The sequence below is a fragment of the Rhipicephalus microplus genome, chromosome 5 (assembly GCF_043290135.1).
Source record: "Rhipicephalus microplus isolate Deutch F79 chromosome 5, USDA_Rmic, whole genome shotgun sequence".
In the NCBI taxonomy this organism is placed as follows: domain Eukaryota; kingdom Metazoa; phylum Arthropoda; class Arachnida; order Ixodida; family Ixodidae; genus Rhipicephalus; species Rhipicephalus microplus.
Genome location: NC_134704.1, coordinates 116,920,393 through 116,933,668, shown reverse-complemented (window position 1 = coordinate 116,933,668; position 13,276 = coordinate 116,920,393). Strand labels below are relative to the sequence as shown.

The 13,276-nt window shown below is 45.4% G+C and overlaps 1 non-coding gene across 1 annotated transcript; it reads right to left on the bottom strand.

Moving 5' to 3' along the window:
• Nucleotides 1-518: 518 nt before the first annotated feature.
• TRNAS-GCU (transfer RNA serine (anticodon GCU)) lies at nucleotides 519-591 on the bottom strand. The gene has a single exon. It is a non-coding gene; the product is annotated as a tRNA-Ser (tRNA).
• Between the last annotated feature and the right edge of the window lie 12,685 nt (nucleotides 592-13,276).

The following is a 13,276-nucleotide window of genomic DNA, read 5'->3' as shown; positions in this document are numbered from 1 at the left end:
AAGACGCCAATACATTTTGACGTGACGCAGTGCGCGTGCTCATCGACGTTGCTTTGGTCGCGTCATGCCGGCGTTGCGACGCCAGGCGCCGGTACTGCCCAAGGAGGATTAAAAAAAAATTGCTGGAGTGGAAGCTCCCGCAATGCCTTGCCAGCAGAAGTGAACTCACTTTATGCCGCTGCCAAAATTGTGGAAACATGTTCTTTTCTGATAGTGCCTACCTAAAAATTAGGTGGCTTTGATATTTTATGTAAATGCTACGTTAGTTCTAGTTTAAAAGATAGTTGTTCCCGACGAAATAACACGCAGAAAAGAGTGTGAATAACTGAATTTTCAAAGAACTTTGCCTCCAACTAGATGATTGATTTGTAGGGTTTAACGTCCCAAAACCACCATATGATTATGAGAGACGGCTTAGTGGAGGGCTCCGGAAATTTCGACCACCTGGGGTTCTTTAACGTGCACCCAAATCTGAGCAGACGGGCCTACGACATTTCCGCCTCCATCGGAAATGCAGCCGCCGCAGCCGGGATTTGAACCCGCGACCTTCGGGTCAGCAGCCGAGTACCTTAACCACTAGACCACCGCGGCGGGGCTTTGCCTCCAACTAGAGCCTCACTAAGGAAAACTAGAAACTGGAAGACGCACTTGGAGCACTATGTGACCCGAAAAAGTTCCCGCATTAAACTCGTTGGGCGTGCGAGGGAAACGCTTCGTTATTAATCGCTGAACGGTGATACTTTATCATGCCCCTAGTAAGATGGCCACCACAACCGCCATCTTGCCAGACGAACGGCTTTACTTCTGCGCAATCACTTCCACTTCAGCAGTTTTTTCAATCCTCCTTGGTCCTGCAATATCGCAGGCGTGCACCACACTGCGCTGCTTTCACGCATGCGCGTTTCAGCGCGTCCGGCGTGCCTTCGTCACTAAACAACGGAGACGCAGTGTTGTGTGGGAACGCATCGGCGTGAAATGCAGCATGTCGCATTTCGCGCTGGTTGCTGTCGGGCCGTGTCGACTGACGCTGGTCGCGCATGGCGTCAGCCTATAGAGTGTTCGCGTTTTGCTAACGTAGCGTCGCTGTGTCTAGCGTGCGCGCGCGTCAACGCTACATTGGGGTATAATGGGCCCTTGATGATGTGCTCGCAGCCATTAACTAGCTTCACATATACCAAGTTTGGTGTTACGTGACCGCAATGGAATACGAAGTATATGACTGGTGCAAACATGATAATCCTGACACGCGTGTCAAGTAAGAACGTGATAACATGCCACGCTCGTAGTTTGCCCGCGGCCGTTACAGATACTAAATTTGGTATCACGTGACGTGGAAGTCATGGACGGTATAATTTTTTTCGCCTCGTAAATTTGTGCGGTTTTTAAAGTGACATATAAACATTTCTCATTCGTGCTTCGCATACTATCGATTCCCACTGTACGTGGGATCTGCCAATTCTTTAGGAGCGAAGCTCCTTAAAGCGGCACTCGTTCGTCACTCGTAGTAGTCGTAGTCGTAGTAGAGTGTAACCAGTCTTACGTTTTGACCTGCAAGGTGGTGCAGGTGGGAGATTTCTCCTGTGCGTTGTTGAAAAATAAAACATTTGCAGCGTGCGCGTTAACAAAAAGCCGAATTCTCCTATCGCTCATTCTCCATTAGCAGTCATTGGCAAGTACATTGAGCACTATTTGACAAGAAAGGATTGCTTCGTTATACTCGCTGGTCGTAACGTCCCTGGTTTTAGAAAGGTTTAGCGAGCATTGGGCCACAGTGCCATGAATACAGTGAACTTGTCTATATCATAAAATCGAGTAGGTTAAAGGTGGGAAGTAGACACAGAGTGCAAGCCGTAAGAAAGTGTGCGTGTGCCACCTCTCGTTTAGTCAATGGAATGTCCGCTGGATGGTGGTGCTTCTATATGGGGAATATATGATGAAAAGATGGGAGATGGTTGTACTTCGATTGTTGACTAGATGGACGAACGGACACACAGACAGATGCATGGACGGACGCACGGATGGCTGCATGTACGCATGGACGCATGGACGAATGCAGGGACGGACACACGAACAGACGCATACATGCACGGACGGGCGGATGGACGCACGGGCGGTCACACAGATGGACGCATGGACAGACGGAAGCAAAAACGAATGGATGGACGGATGCTTCGCCTCACTCTCCACCATTCACTTGGTGGATATGCTGCCATTTTTTCCCTCAAGTAATTAGAGAATGAAACATGATGCCGAATTCACTGGTTTTCTGTTGTTTTCTTACTGCGTTCTTAAGCAAGCTCCCTACACTTGCCTATTCAGGTCATTCAGCGCTCTTTATTACTTATAATAAACGACACCCCATAAATGCGGCGAGTGAATTTGTGCGTTTAGTTTTTTCTTGTTTTTATTCTTTGCAGATCCTTAGAGTAAGCATTGGGCTTGAAATGATGCTCACACTTATGGCGCGTGAATGTTTCTTATTGAACTGTATGTGATTGTTCATCTATATCTGCATAGACCCTTGTAACGTTGGCAGTATTAATAAGGGAGCGAGGGTGATGAGTGTGTTCTCGAGTCGCCATCTGTGTCTCGTGTTTGGGATAGTCGAGCACAGACCCATCCTCGTTACCTTGAGCACGCACATAATTGCTTTTAATGGTGCAGGGTGTATTCAAAGTAAGTGCTTTGTGTAAGCAGTTGCTAGTCTTAGGCGATGGATGAGAGTGCTAAACATAGTGTTTTAACGTGTAATAATAGTGCACAACACAAGCATCCAGCATTCTGCCTCCAGTGAAGTACGGCGACAGAGTTCAACCTGTGACCGCTGACCCACAGCATTCGCTCCAGCGTGGTTGGCAGGGACACATATTCGACGCAGCATAGTGTTTTCATGCTTTAAACTTCATATGTGTCAATATGTGCTGCTGTGGGATGGGGGTAAGATAATTTTACGCAAGGCTGTCCATGCATGCTCCTAAATTCAAATGCCAGTAATGTTGAATAAAATTATTTTACCACTTCAATGTCCAATCGCTCAGTTTTATTGATTTTTATATAGACGCTATCACTACCATTCCCCATTTAAACTGCGCGAAAAGTAGTAACACACATGTAACATGCCGGCTCCTATTTTCTCAAATATAGTCTCATGAAGTTAAAAGCTTGATAGGAGACATAATGCCACTGATCGCGTTCACCAATGTTACGTGATGCTTTGCAGGAAATTAAATAAATACAGAAGCTAATCGATGAAACACATTTAGCAACGAATATAACGAAATTATTTACATAGCACCCACGTGGTCTACCATCCACTATAACGTTCACAATTTCTGAGAAAAAAAAAGTCGTGGCGAGCACAGTGGCTATGTTCACTTTAAACCTAAAACAAATGACAGCATATCCACGGGGTGAAGGATGATGAGTGGGAGAAGCTCCGGAGAAAATGATCGGTAAACCGTGAATCTTCCGTGTATCATCATTTTAGACGTGAGAAACACTGTGTGTGTATGCCATGCCACTTGGGCCCCCCACTCTCGTATGACAGGATCTTGGTAGCGAACGAATTTTATTACAACGCTCCCCCTAGCGTACGTCACCGCACTAAATCGAACGATTGCCTTCCACCAATGACACGCGTCATATGTGACGTCAGTCCTAGTATAACATCGTGCATCTTTCATTAACAAAACAGGTACGGCCATCTAGCGAACACTCCAAGTGACGCCATGTAGACTTTTTACATGTCCTCCGAGATTGCAGGCGTGCGGCGTTGTTCTCTCCGGCCGTCCCAATCACCGTGCTCCCCAGCAAAACTAGCTAATCTTGCCTCACGCGCCCGGCTACCGCTAGAGGGCGGGTTTAATGTAGGTTTCTCGAGAGGCAGAGACCACGGCAGAAAACAGAGTGCGCGAGATTTCAGCGAGCGTATGTTTTTTTTTTTCTCGCGTGTGAGCGAAAAATCACCACCGACAAATCTTGTCGCTGCAACCGAGAGCAAGTATTTTTTCAGGTGGGGCTTTTATTTTGGTGAAATTGGCGAATGAAATCAGGGCAGCTGCTGGAATTTCCTTGTATAGATCATTGTATGAAGGTACTATTTCGTCTGTGACAGAAGCATTCTAGCATTCGTCCTTTCTGGAGACGCGTATATAGGTGAGAACTAGGCTAATTGTCATGAATGAATTACATTGCATTCTTATCCTTAGAGGTCGTATTGCTATTTTATTGCGTACTGATATTTATCAGCTGGCCAACCGAATTCCACATACGCTTTAGATAATTAGGTGCCGTGATTGGGCCACATATTATTGTGATTAGTCATTTCGCCGGAACATTGTGAAAAGCTACGTTAGCCGACCTACATTTACTCCCCACGTCCTTTACAGTAAGTTGTTTTAGTTATCATCCTACCATTTTTTCATCATCTGTCTTTCGATTATATTTTGCTAGCACAATGACATTATCAGTATCGTGTTCATTCACAGTAGTTTCTAGTGCATTCAAATCAAAGGGTTGCACCTGCGGCTGAACGGCCTCTTTCAGAATACCATGTCTTCCTCGAGGTAGGCTACTGAAGAATAAAAAGTGTGCATTGCCACTGCTGCGAAACGCGCAGTGTTTCATACAAGATACACAAAACTGTGAACGCGTGCGGCGTTCTTCTCCAACAAGCAAAACACCTCGATGTATGTTTTTACATTCCCCGACATATCGACTGAACATCGTAGAACTCACAGCGTGGATGGGTGACCATAAATGATAAAAGCACTCCTGTAAACAGCCCGTGGTCGTTGCAGAGCCGGTGACATTCAGTCTCGACGTAGTCCAGACCTGCCCCGCCGCGGTGGTCTAGTGGCTAAGGTACTCGGCTGCTGACCCGCATTTCGTGGGTTCGAATCTCGGCTGCGGCAGCTGCATTTGCGATAGATGCTGGAATGTTGTAGGCCAGTTGGCTCAGATGTGGGTGCACGTTAAAGGATCCCAGGTAGTCGAAATATCCGGAGCCCTCCAATACGGTGTCTCTCATAATCATATGGTGGTTTTGGGACGTTAAACCCCGTGCACATATCAATCAATTAGTCTAGACCTCCTCCCTGCCACCTGCTTCTGCAGCCCCACGGGAGGTAGTTAGAAAGAGAAACAGCCTCGCTGGTGTGTGCGAAGCGTTGTACGCTTTGAGAGCGCGGCTTTGGCACCAGACTTGACGGCGCCGGCACATTTCGAGGAGAGAGCAAGACAGTTACTTATGCTGAGTGCCGAGTTTGGTCGGCTCAGCGACCGTTCCTCTCCAGCGGGTATTATTTCTTACTGACGCGCTCATGCTGCGGCGTTCGTGTGGTTACCTTGCGTGCATGCGTCACTGGCCTTCTGCATTGAGGAGAGACAATTTTGGAGCGGAAGTCAAAATGAATGTTTGATTCAATAGCAGTGATCAAGTAATTATTTGCCGACTGATTAAAGTTTATACAATTGACTCTATGTCAATGCTGTAGTTTTTTCCTGTTAGAGGAAGAGACATCGTCTTGTTTCTTCCTTTTAATTTGAGGAATATGTCATACTGATGCGTGCCCTCCTGCACATTAGATGAAAAAAAGAAAATTAGGCAGGAAACGGCAGCATGTGCAGTGGCAGTGTCAACGGCGCCGCCCACGCTTGATTTGCAATCGAGTAGGTGCGAAGAAAAAATGCTACACATTTAATATAAACAGACAACCAACTCCACAAGCGAAATCAGAACGCTGCATTCTGCGCTCACGGGTTGCATGCAAATAAATGGGGTACTTTTTTGTTCCTTTCGTGGAACTACCGCTGATTTAAATTCGACGCTGTTTAGAGAATAATTACAGGTGCGTTGGCACAGCTGCGACGCGTAGCGCCACGTGATTTTATTGCTTTTAGGAACGAAGCTTTTTATAGCATAACTTGATCGGTCATCCTTATATCCAGCGTAGCCAGCATATCCACGGAGTAAATGATACGCTGAGTGGGGCGAAGCGTTCGCCCATTCAATGCGCGCTGTAGTGTGATAGGACGTTGTGGACGCATGGATGAATATTTGCCCTGACGGGTGGATGAATGGATTGAGGCTTCACCCCACTAATCATCCACTTCGTGCATATGCTGTTTTTGTTTATTTATCTTTTGCGCGCCGAACAACGTTCTTTTTTTGTCGTCGACAAGTGCCACTGAACGCGCCTCATCTTTAGGGAAGACCAGTTGTGGCGAGCACGGCTGGACGGTCGGCATGCCAGCCTAATGAGCGAAGAACGCTTCTAAGAAGCGATAAAATCTCGTCGTGCCAAAGCTGTGATCAAACTAGGCCGTCTGCGAAAACTCTCTAAACAATGTTACAATAAAAAGCAGTGCTAGTTCAACGAGAGCAATAAGAATTCATTTCATCGAGTGTAAAAGTAATTCAAGGACGTAGAACGCTGCAGTCGTGTAACCATGCTTGAGGATCGGGCTGCCATTTTTCTTTTTTCTTCGCAGGTGCCCCCCCCCCCCCCCCCCGCTTTCTGCACAGCCCACGAACTTCGAAGTATAGTTTAAAGCACATGCGAACCTCTTGCAGGGGCATCGCAATTTTTAGTGCTCTAACATGGGCGGCGCCAATCTGCAGCAAAATGAAAACACAATTTAAAAAGAAAATGACCCAGAATCGAATTTGCCTCTCGTACTCCTTGTCCGAAATTTCGAAACGAACACAAAGCTATAAAAAAGGGCAAAACCATTTTTTTCTCGCACGTAGAAGCTTTGCTAACAGCGCGGCAGCCTTTTCGACTGAAAGAAAGAGCGCCGCGGTGCGGAGGAAAGAGTGGGCCATGCCCACCTCTGGAAACACGCCCTCTCCGTGCGATTGGGATGGCTGGAGAGAAGCCCGCCACACACCCGCAATCTTGGAGGCCAGGTAGTTTTGTAACATCTCTGATCAACCAACGGCATCTATTCAACACTGCAAGAACTAAACTTGAGGTGGCTACCTACTACAACCACAACTAATTACCTCAGAGAATGTACAGACCCACGCCTTAAACAGCTTCGCCCCTAAAACAACTGACTAACACGCATTTTTTTTCCATTTGGCCTCGTGTACAACCAACAGTTGTACTTACATTTAGTAACCCAACTCTTGGGACCTAGTTAATAAGGCCATGTGCTTTTCTGTTCCGCTCACGCTCTGGCATTGGCTGACCGATATGCAAAGCATGAAACTGAACCACGTGAGTTTGCGTCTACAAGACGAACCGAAGTTTTCGAAGACTTGAGCTGCTACTCAAGGTAAATCGACAATTTTAGCCGTGAAGCTGCTCTAGAGCTGCGTTGTACAACACACCAGTAACAAGGGTAGCCACACTCTAGTTTTCCTATACACCCATAGATGACAGACTCTGCCTCGGTCGCGGACGAAGAGGGAGCCGCACAGTGGTGGGTGCAACCTTTGTGTACGTATTCTGTTCTTTGTCCTTTAGTGCTGCACAGTCCTATCTATTGGATGTATTGCCCAAGCGTTCGCAAAGGTACGCCCTGTGGTGATTGTGCCTAGTATAGACGGGGTTGGGGGTAGATATGGGAAAGGGGTGGGGCAATGGTGTGAAAATTCCTCGGAATTTTTTTTCTCGGGCCATCCCTGCTTTGCATTCAACGTAATCATACAAACCTGCACAATATCGCCAAAAATACTTAAAGTCACCGGGAAAACACATGAACCAAAGCTCCACTGTTTACGCATATGTCAAACTGGATAGAACTCGCGTAACATTTTGTCACACCTCTCCTACGCATTTATTTTTTAACTGCAACCACAATATGCTTCTACATAGTGTTTGTTTTACAATGACATTCAGATGGTGAGGTTTTCTTTAGTTTCAATTTTACGCTTTTTAGGGAAACAAGAGTTCGCCAAGTAATTGGGCGTTTCCTTTGAGTTTCGCCGTTAAATGTGCTCCCGCTAAAAAATATCCAGGCATTCTTGCTGTGCACGAGATATATCAGACTGGTTTTCTTATTCTTAGCGCATTTTATTACTCATGACAATGTTTCAAATCCTTGCTGTTTCGCGAGTTACAACACACACACACACACACACACACAAACACACAAACACACACACACATACATACATACATACATACATACATACATACATACATACATACATACATACATACATACATACATACATACATACATACATACATACATACATACATACATACATACATACATACATACATACATACACACGTACACACACAGACACACACACACGCATGCACAAACGCATGCGCACACACGTGCACACACATGCACACACACACAATCCTGGAAGATTGGCGTGCCATGACAAATCATCACGAGCTAGGTGTTTGTTAGTGTTGTATTATTACTTAGGTCTGCTTTGGTTACTCGGTAGAATAAGAATTAAAACACCTAAGGACACAGAGAGTGAGTATAGACCTCAACCTCTCCACAGCAAACTAGTTAGAACGGAACAGAACAGAATATATAAAAGACCTACCATTGGATTCAGGGAGCTGAAAATTGCGAGTTCTCTCGTGTCCTGATGGGCGTAAACAGCGCTCGTCTTCACGTGGAATCAGAAGCCGAGGCTAGGCATTCGATCCGCATCTTCGAAGATCGTGTTTTCACTCGGAACCACCATTTCACGCCCAAGCAATGTTCGTGACTTGCACTTTAGCAAAGGTCTTATTCCGAAAGATGCGCTCCCGCAATTGGGCTTAGAGCGATGCTTTCTGTCTTCAGACATCCGACAGAATTGCGTGGTATTATGCCAAAGCTAGCAGCACTTCTCGTGTTTCATCGAACCTCGGAAGAAACAATTTGCATGTTGCACGATAGGCAGTAGCCTGTAATTGGGAGAAGAAAGTAATGAGCGGCGCCCATCTGATACCGAGACTGCGAAGGACGACAGCGAATCCATCTCCTCTTGGGAAACGCATTAGTGTCTTTCTGGAATTGGTAATGAGCAAGGCAGTTTGCTGATTGGGGCCGCGCGAATTGATTACAAAGTTTGCTTATAGTGGTCGCTTTTGTCCTTAAGCCAAAAAAAAAAAAACACAGAAATTCCATCGGGAAGGTTGCTGCTTGTGGCTGATATCTATGTGAAAAACAGTGCCAAAATATATAAACATGCACGAAAGCGCTAACACTTACCTCAATCTTATTGTATGTGCTGGTGAGAAGATTTTTATGGTATTTTACGCTAATTATGTTACCGGTGCAATCTACTATGCCAGGCTAGCCAGTATTTGCTACAAGACGTTAATAAACCAAAATAATAGCGTAACAGTGGTTTCACCGTCATCGAGTGATTACTCTTCGCAACGTCTCTGATTTAGTTTCATCCTCTTTTCCTCCTATTCTTTGCCCTTTTTTTTACTTTTACTCGTGCATAGTCGTGCATAGTCCTATTGCGTTTAATCGAGATCATTTCTTTTTTTGGTAAATGCCTCCCGACATGACTACGTCGGTTATGACTGTAACTGAGGGAAAGCTGTAACCTGTATCGGCTTATCTTATCTAGCCAGAACATAGCCTTGTTGTTGTGAAAAGAGCATGTGTGCCTGAAAACGGTTGACAGGATCCTTCCCTGCGTTGCAAGGCGCCTTTCGGTGGAATTCCCGAAAATGGAATGTTTGACGCGTCATTTTGCAATAAACAACGGGGAGGGTGTCGTGGGCAGCTGTCCGTAATCGCAATATTCTTGCGGAACTTGTTCTGGGGGAAGAGGTGTGGTCAATTTTCCCCGAATGCCGCTAAGAGGTTGCCAGCATTTTAAAGTGTGAATTCCTTATTTGTGCATTTTCATTATTCCACTAATGCTAGCAGTTGACAAAAAATTGTTCTATTAGTCACTCAGAAAAAGCCGGAATTGTTTTGTTTAGAAAAAGTTGTTAACGATTTAGAGTACCTATTCACATTCACTTGGCGAGTTTAGAAAAAGTTGTTAACGATTTAGAGTACCTATTCACATCAATCCCACGTTTCCTGCGTAAAGCTTGCTAATCTGTGTAACCACGTATCTCTAAACCAAATCACAAGGAAAAAAATCCCAGAAAGAATACTCGCATTGCCATGACGGCGTCTTTCTTACATCTAAGTGTACGACGCAGTGAAGCAAACTTGCACACTGTTATTATTGAGTCGAATAATTGCATTACAAGTAGCGTATCGAGTGAATCAGTATATCGAACTATAATTTCCACACTTGGCGAGTTAAAAAACATATACTGGCTCGCCTGTGCCACCAAGACTGCAACTTATGCGTTTTGCTATTTGTGCTGAAAGGTTGCTGTTCGAGGGCACGTATTCAAAACCCAATCTATCCTAGGTAGTTTTTATTTATTGCGCTGTTTTTTATTTGCAAAATATCAATTACAGATAGCGGTGGTGGCAGTGGAGAAATCCAGCACAAAACGACCCGTCATATGACCTCATAACTTTAGCTGTCAAAATTTAGGAGAATGCTACAAGCCACTAATTTCACCTCGTATTGTCAAAGTCTGTACCCCACAATTCTTCGGTGTCATTGCTCCGGTAGTTACTGATATAGCAGGTTTTGTATAATTCTTGTTTACAGCATAACAAGATGACACAGGTGGATGCAGAAGTTCTGAACCATGCACCGACCACCACGTGCCTTTCGCCCGAAAGATGACACACTCGCAGTAAGTGAGGCCAAAAACCAAGTAATTTCTAGATTCCGCATTTTCTTCTTTCATTACTTTGTTCAATAGTGCGAAGCAGCGGCCCGATGCGGCATTTATTCCGATGATTTGATCTTTTTTCTTGGGGTTACGCTTGACGTTAAGCCGATTTCCAGCGATGACCTACATTGTACCTCTTGACGTTAAGCCAAATTCTTAAATACTACATTGATGGAGTTAAAAAGGTCGTTTCGCAGAAATTCCGCTCCGGCGTCAGTGTCATTGGTTTGGAGCGAAAAATTGTCATCTTATGCATGATCAAAAAATTGAGCACGATGCAAATGAATTAGGTATCACACTAAATCCACGAAGTAAATGATGAGTGGGGCGAAGCATCTGTCTGTCCACTCCTATCACACTATAGCACGCATTGGAGCGACGGACAGTTTAACAATATCAAAACCACTTACGCCATCTAATGATATCATTTGCAAAGACATATACACGCAACGCTCCCTAGTGAGCAATTCATAAACTAGAAGTGACTACTTACACACTACATACAAACGGAGGAGGGACCGACCCACACCCAAAAGAGCTTCGCCTCTAGAAAATTCTGTGTCAGAGTGGGGATTGAACACGATGCGTTAGCGTGGCAAGCGGATTTTCGACCACATGGCAACGCACCTGCTTGTGAATACAGGGAGCCTAACTTCTACTTGAATATGCAGAGAAATAAACACGTGCTTTATAAACACATGCGTCTTGTGTACATGTTTCGCAATAGAGGAGACCCATGCCGAGGGAGGCGCTGCGGAGCGTGGCGCTGTCAGTCAATGCGTGGAGAAAAAACTCCCAAGCATTTCCCCGAGGGTGAACATGGTTTATTGCGAATACACGGGGTGATGCTATGAGGGGTATTTATTAATTCGCACTATTATATTTATTAATCACACTATGGTGCCTTTATGGTGTAATGGTTCCTGGGAATCACAATTTGATCACACGGGGGAGTTTACGTTAACTCACTGGCGAATGCCAATGGATTTTAACTTTACTCCCCCTCACGACCCGCTCTCGACGGGAGACTGAGAGAGAAGGCGGGCGCGCGAGAGAGAGGGGTGCGCGCGCCGCTGCAGCGAGTGAAGAGAGCGGAGGAGCGAGAGAAGGGGGAGGGGGTATAAGGCGCGTTACTGACACCGATATCAGCGTCGCGTCCGTGGCTTATTCGGTAGAGCGTCGCGCTGCGGCCCGCCAAGTCCTCTTTCTTTTAAAGATAGAGAGAAGACTGCGGACGCCGCCGACGGCGGTGGATGGTTTGGGGCCGCTTATAAAGTGTATTCACACTTAAAACTGGTTACTCGTGTGTTGGTCTCTCCGCTGTCCCATTCAACCTGCTTGAAAACGGGTTGCTTTACTCGCACGCTGCACGCGTTCTGCACGTGTTTTTGAGAGTCTCGCGTCCCGCGCGGTTGTGATGTATGCGCTCTGTCAGCATTTAATAGGATGCCGCAATTGAGGATTTTTTTTTCGTGGCAGCAGTTTGGTAAAAGGGCAGCGAAGCGAATTGTAGCAGACGACGCCATCCTCGTCAGAGCGAAGTGCGTTTCGCAAGTGAAAAACGACGCTGTTTACGACGTTAGAGGTGAATGAAACTTTCTGTACGTTCATAATTATATACCTGTTTTATTTGGTTTACTCTGTGTACTATGCACTATGTTTGTTACTGGATGCATGGGTAAGGCCGCTTCTCGTGCTTTAGGTTAAGTGGTTCTTGCGCTGTGACTGCTATTAGTTGGGATACCTTAATTTACTAGCACCCACCCAAGTTATCGCGCGGTATATACGCAGCACTTCAAAAATAAATGGTCTACTTGGGGCTTCTTTCTAACCCACAACGAAAATTGACATCTGTCTTGCGTGTCTTTCCTTGTATTATCACCGTTCTCATCGCGTGTACCTTGAGTTCACGAACAGCGTGCGTACCATCATGATGAGCGCCCAGCTTTCAGAGAAACTTTTTTGTGTGTGTCTAATCTGCAGGGGAAGAGCGCATTGCTATAAAGGCATTTTATCTTGATCACGTATCAAAAGTGCACCATGTTGTTCGGGCTACCCCTGCACACTCAGTAACAACTAGTTCACTGTATCTGCCAACGGACGTGCAACAACGGCTAATGCAATTTTTTCTTTTTTTCTTAGTTGTCCAAGCTTTTGGCAACCACACACTTCCATCGGCGCTGCGTAGATTTAAAAATATATAACAACACATTAACAATACCACTAGTGCACACAGCTTCAACTACTACGTCCCCAACAATATCGAATAATAGTAGCAGCGTTTTTTAACAGTGCTCTAAAGACGGGCGTTGAAAATTTATACTTTTAAGATGGGGACGTGCATCTCCCAGTAACTCGATAGATTAGAGGAACGGTGACGCAGGAATTAACACCCGTAGTTTTGAATGCATTGTGCGCGTGCTAATTTTTATGAAAAAAATGATTTACATACTTTTTTCGGCACACTGCTTTAATCCATTTCTGTCGTCTGCTTGGTTCGTACCATCGGTTTGGGAATCGGTAGAATTTCACTGGTGGAGTCGACC